The 6,000-nt window shown below is 49.3% G+C and overlaps 1 long non-coding RNA gene across 1 annotated transcript in view; it reads right to left on the reverse strand.

Moving 5' to 3' along the window:
• LOC125941252 (uncharacterized) overlaps window positions 1–4,767 on the reverse strand; it is a 30,744-nt gene extending 25,977 nt beyond the window's left edge. The window contains exon 1 of the long non-coding RNA XR_007464185.1: window positions 4,678–4,767. This is a non-coding gene — a long non-coding RNA (uncharacterized LOC125941252). The remainder of the gene's footprint in view (window positions 1–4,677) is intronic.
• Between the last annotated feature and the right edge of the window lie 1,233 nt (window positions 4,768–6,000).

Below are 6,000 nucleotides of genomic sequence, written 5' to 3' on the forward strand. Positions count from 1 at the left end.
CAGTGAAAGTGTCCGACTGAAACTGTGACTCCTTTGGATTAAGGTTAATAGTTATTATTGCCGTATATACTAACGGGACTGTATAGTGTAGTGTATATACTAACGGGACTGTATAGTGTATATACGGGATTGTAACGGGACTGTATATTGTATATAGTGCATAGGCAAGCCGTGTAATCGAATGTGAATGAACAAAATGCTGGATAAAAACATCATCGAGCCTTCTTCGAGTCCCTGGGCATCACCTGGGGTGTTGGTTAAGGTGAAGGACGGCACGCGGCGCAACTGTGTAGAAAATCATGATCTGAACAAAATTGCTAAGAATGAAGTCTACCCGCTCCCACGTATACACGACACCCTTGAAGACCTTCACAGTTACAGTTACTCCTCTTCTATTGACCTACGTTCAGAATATTGGCTGATTACTGTTGACGATATGGACGCAGAAAAAAAACGCGTTCATAACACCCGATGACCCATAACAATTTAAAGTGATGCCCTTTGGATTAAGCAATGCATCGGCCACCTTTGAGCGAATGATGGACTCCTTGCGCCAAGGTTTTAAATGGTCCACATATCTCTGCTGTCTAGACGGCATCACCGTCTTCTCCCCAACGTTTGACACTCACCTTGAGCGTCTAAGAACCACAGTTGATGATTTCCGAAAGGCGAAGCTGCAACTCAACTCGTCAATATTTCGTTTGGGCGGTCGCCAATTTATTGTCTTGGGCCATCTTGTCGACGCTTCCAGAGTGCAGCCTAGTCCCGAGAAAACTCGCGCGGTCCAAGACTTCCCGGTGCCGAAGGCAGCCGCAGGCATTCAGATTAGTAGGGCAATCCTCGTACTTTCGCCATTTTTCTCAAGATTTTGCGGCAATTGCTAGAACCTTTACTAATCTTTCGAAGAAAAGCGTAAAAGTTTCGTGGGTTATTTCAGCTGCCGCCGCCTTCTCTTGTCTCGTCACCCTTCTCACCTCACCACCCATCCTCGCCCAGTTCTGCCCGGATGCCTCTCAAAAATTGCGTACAAATGTCAATGGTCATGAAGTACGTGCTGTCCTAGCCCCGCGTCAGCATGGCCAGGATGGCGTTATTGGTTATGCAATCCGCCCCCTATCACCGTCGGAGCGCAACTATTCAATTACGCAAAGGGAATGCCTTGCTCTTGTCTGGGCGGGTGCGAAGTTCCGTCCCTACCTCTACGGTCGTCCTTTCTCATTATTACTTACTATCACGCTCTCTCATGGCTCTCATCCCTAATGGTCGGCTTGGTCGGTGGGCTTTTAGGCTCGATAAGGTTTCATGTTCCCTAGTTTATAACTCTGGCCATCTGCACCAAGACGCTGACCGCTTGTCACAATCCCCTGTGGACGATACTGATCCCTCTAATACCGACAGTGCTGCTTAGATTTTCCCTGTATCACAGCTCCTCCATATAGCTGACGAGCTGACTCGTGACGCCTACGCGAAAGTACTCATGGACCGTTTTGAACACTCTCCAGCCGATGCTACTCCACGCCTGTTGGTTCACCACGACGGTACTCTGTACCGTCGCAATCCTTAACCTGAAGACTACAATTTCCTACTTGTAATTCCTAAACACCGCCGCTCAAACGTTCTAGAAGAGCTTCAAGACGCGCCAGCAGTGGGACATCGTGGCGTATCTCCAACCAACAGCCGAGTGCACTGCCGTTTGCATTTCCGGGCCTTGCTACGACGTTACGTCGTCGCTTGTGACCTATGCCAACGACGCAAGAAGCCATCCCAGCTCTCCGATGGTTACCTGCAGCCCCTCGACATATCGTTCGATTCCTTCCATCGTTATTTGCTCAGAAAGAACGACTTTGTTCTTCAACCCAGGGCAGGGAAGTATTGGCGAGGTTAGGCTTTACACTGAGGCCCCAGTATTGCGGAGAGAAGACAGCACAGATAGACCGCAATGTTCGATCTCACATCGCGGTGGCCCCAATTCCCAAGAACACGCACCCCAAGTACCATCCCGGACGACGCAGAGCAAGGGCAAAGACTCGTCACAAACGTCTCGGCATGGGACTGGGAGTGTATTACACTGATGCTAGTCGAACCAGCTCCGACACGTTCACCGTAGTCTCTACGTGTCAGAACAACGTTACAACGGCATCCTTCAAAACCTCCTCGGCATGCGTTGGAGAGGCTGCAGCCATCGCCTTGGCCATTCACGACGCCGAGCGCCAAACCAATTCGGCTGTCATATTATCTGACTCACAAGCAGCTTGCCGCCTGTTTCTAAATGGGACGGCACCCCAGTCAATAATCAAAATTTTGGGCAATCGACTAGAAGGGCGCCACACTATCATATGGTGTCCAGCACACGAGGGACTGGCAGGGAACGCGAGGGCAGACCGTATTGCTCGAGGATTAAACGTCCGAGCAACGGCAGGGCCCAGCGACGACCTTCCACCTAATTTCCGTGACATCATTTTACAGCAAAGGCAACAGCGGAGACGTTTTGGATATCCTCACTCGAATCTTAACAGCCAACAGGAGAGGGACTGGCATCGTATTCAGACGAATATATACCCCAACCTGCACCACCTACACAGAATGCACCCCACGAGGTTCATTGACGAGTGCCCGTGGTGCACAGAAATACCCACACTAAAACACATCCCATGGGAGTGTCCCAAGAGGCCTCCGCACATAGACAGCCCAATAATAATGAAACATCCACTCATGAGGAATAGGCAGTTGGAGGCATGGCTTGCGGACGAGGCCGGGAGAGCCAATTGGCCCGTCTGGACCAAGCCTAGCGAGCCGCTCGTGCCAGTGGAGCCCTGGAATAGGGGCCCCAACCAGCGTGGCTTCCTTTATTTATTCATTTTCAATAAATGTTTTACTCACTCACCCTTCCATTGTGTCAGCTTAGACATTCTCGGCCTCTTTCCAGAATCTACACCGGGAAACAAGTCAGTTGCTGTTTCTGTGGGCTACGCGACGCGCTACGCCATAACACGCGCTCTTCCGACCACTTGCGCAAATGATGTTGCGGATTTCTCCTACACGATGTCATTTTGATGTATGGTGCTCCCCGTGAAATACTCACAGGCTGTGGCCGCACATTTTAGAGCGAAAGCTCGTCTACGGTACCACGTGGTTAGGGTAGGATTTAACGGCTGCTTCGCTGGCGATTCGTCACTCAGTTGCGCCATAGATGGCGCGCCAGCTGGGACGCCTGTGCGTGCGGTTTATAGCAAGTCACAGGACAAATCCACTCATCCAGTCGATATAGCTAGACGGCGGGCTGCGAAATGTCAAGCAACGGCAATGCTGGCTGCTGAAACACCGGAGCAAAGAGACGCCAGATTAGCACGCTATAGAGAAGCTTACCAAATACTCTGTGCATAATCTTCGCAAATCCAAGCCAAACAGACCATTCGCTCGTGATAACTAAGTTTACAAGAGCCATTCTGTTTGTGCAGCCTTTTACATCACGCGTGTCTGCTCTTTTTCAGCATAAAATTACCACCTCGTGCCTACGTGGCTCGGACCTTGCTCTGCCTTACATTACCTTTGCTTACAACTCTTCCCGCCAAGAAACTGCTTGCTTTCTTCCGTTCAACTTCTTGTATAACGAGGAACTAATGCTACGAATGGTACTATTCTTCTATGCAACACTGCTTCAATTAGAGGTTATCAGCGTAATGCTATCGCCCGTCATGACCATGCTCGTCAACTTGCACGCGCTCGTCTGCAAGCTTCTCAAGACAAACACTACCGCTACAACATCCATCACTGTGATGTGCATTTTTCTCCCGGCACCCTCGTGTTGCTTTGGTCACCATCGCGTAAAGTTAGCCTTTGTGAGAAACTACTCTCCCGTTACACATGCCTATATCGCGTGCTCCGCCAAGTGACCGATGCTACCTATGAAATCATTCTAGGCAAGCCCATACGTCCTCCGCTGTGACAACCAGTGACCTTGTCCACACAATCAGACTCATGTACTCCAACTTTCCCCATGCCTCAGATTCTTTAACAGCTGCGGGACGACGCCTTGGCACCGGGGGGGGGGGGGGGGAGTATTATGGCACCATAGACAGATCCTGAAAGGACGAGCCCCCCCAAGAAAGCCGATAAAGTCTCAGGAGTCTTGGCACGAGCGAGTGTCTGACTTGCGGTCTGCTTCCAGTGTAAATACAGTGTATATAGTATCTTCCTCTGAGTTCTCCCACACACAACAAAATAAACCAATGAGTCAAGAATTCCAGAGATTGGTTACGGGAAGTATTTTTTTAGAACATTACATGCAAAAAAATAAGGTGAAAGGAAATTAATATAGGCTAAAAGAAAGGTTGCCGCCAGTGGGAGCCAAAACTACACATTACATGTAACTTTATCATTAGTCTCTTGACCAACAGCGTAGTGTCCGTGAGCACGCTTTTCCTTCTGTGCCATCACCAATATATGAGGGATTAATTATTGTATGCGAATATATAGATGGCTTACTCGAATCCAAGGCACCCAATTCTGCTAATAAGTTAACCGCTGTATATTCCGCGGTTTCACTAAACAAGTGCAACAGCCTTGGATTTATGACACATTTGGTGCTACATACGGTCGTCGTGAAATGGCACGCATGCCCGTCATTTCGGTGATTTCACGCTTAAAGACGAAATATTGTTCAGTTCGATCACTTACCTCGTAATTTAATTGCGTCTGTCGAAATTTTTCACTTTGTAGCTTTAAGTGTTCCTGCTCTATTATTTGCTGGTAAACCACAGATCGCTCTGAAAGCAGAAGACAGTGCCTACTTATTAGACATTTGAACGGGCGAATAATGTTCACGTCATTTCTTTCACTAAAATTGAAAAGATAAGCACGCACATATATACATTGTTAGGACGTGTATGAACAAATGCCAAAGACCCACACGAAGACTATTATTGATGATCTCGCTCGGCCTCCTTGGCCGTTGACGGTTCCGCGTTCGTGTTCTTCATACATGCGATAAATCGCTACACATAAACGTGTGATTGCATTAGGCGGAGAAACTCCTTTCCCTGTTCACCCTAGAACTCCGTATCCAGAGTCCACCTCCAGTTTCTACTATGCCTGATGACGAGTCACCTCATCTCTGGATATCATTTGTTCTGGCTTTCCAGGGCAGTGAGACTATTATATCCAGTGGCTCCGAAGACCACGACGTGGAAGACAGGTTGTCCTCCTATGAACGAGTCAGGCCACAGGACATGTGGGATGACGCCGCCAAACTTAACAATGCCATGTTTTGTTTGAGCGATGTATCCTGTCTATGGTTTCGTAACCACTAAACTGACATTGTCAACTATAGTAGCCTTATAGACGTACAGAACAGCGCTTGCGTGATCGCGCCCAGCAATCAGGCGAAAGCTTGACAGCTTACATTGAGAATGTCGTATACTTCTGCCGCTGGGTCAACCCAGCCATATCGGTAGCTGACAAAATTTGGCAAATAATGAAAGGGTTTGAGGACAACGCCTTGCACACGCTCTATTAAAAAAGCCCCCAAACGGTCGCCGACGTCATTCAGCTCTGCCATAGTTACGACAAGCTGCGGGAACAGCGCATTTCCACGCGGCGCTCTAACCTTGACACGGCAAGCATTTCGGCCCTAGCTGTTGGTGATGCTTCTGGTGACCACACTTCCTAACTGACGCAAATACGCCAGTTTATTCGCGAGGAAGTGGCACGACAATGGTCTCGTGTGGACATCATTCCCGAGCCTACGCGTAATCCCTCGCCTCAGCGCTTCGACTGGTCATCCTGCAGCAAGTTTGCGAGGCGCTTCCCAATCCTCAATGCCTAATGCCCAACAGCATCCACCTGTCTCCGCAACTACTTTGGAACCGCAGCCAGGCCACGAGCTTCATTCGCCATAGATCCCAGGCAACCACCAAGCGTCATGTACGTGGCGCTGCACGTACGTCCGGCCCCGCTCCCTTTTCTGCGTCCCGCCCCACTGCCTATAAGCCTGTGGCGCAC

This window comes from Dermacentor silvarum, chromosome 11 (assembly GCF_013339745.2).
Source record: "Dermacentor silvarum isolate Dsil-2018 chromosome 11, BIME_Dsil_1.4, whole genome shotgun sequence".
NCBI lineage: Eukaryota > Metazoa > Arthropoda > Arachnida > Ixodida > Ixodidae > Dermacentor > Dermacentor silvarum.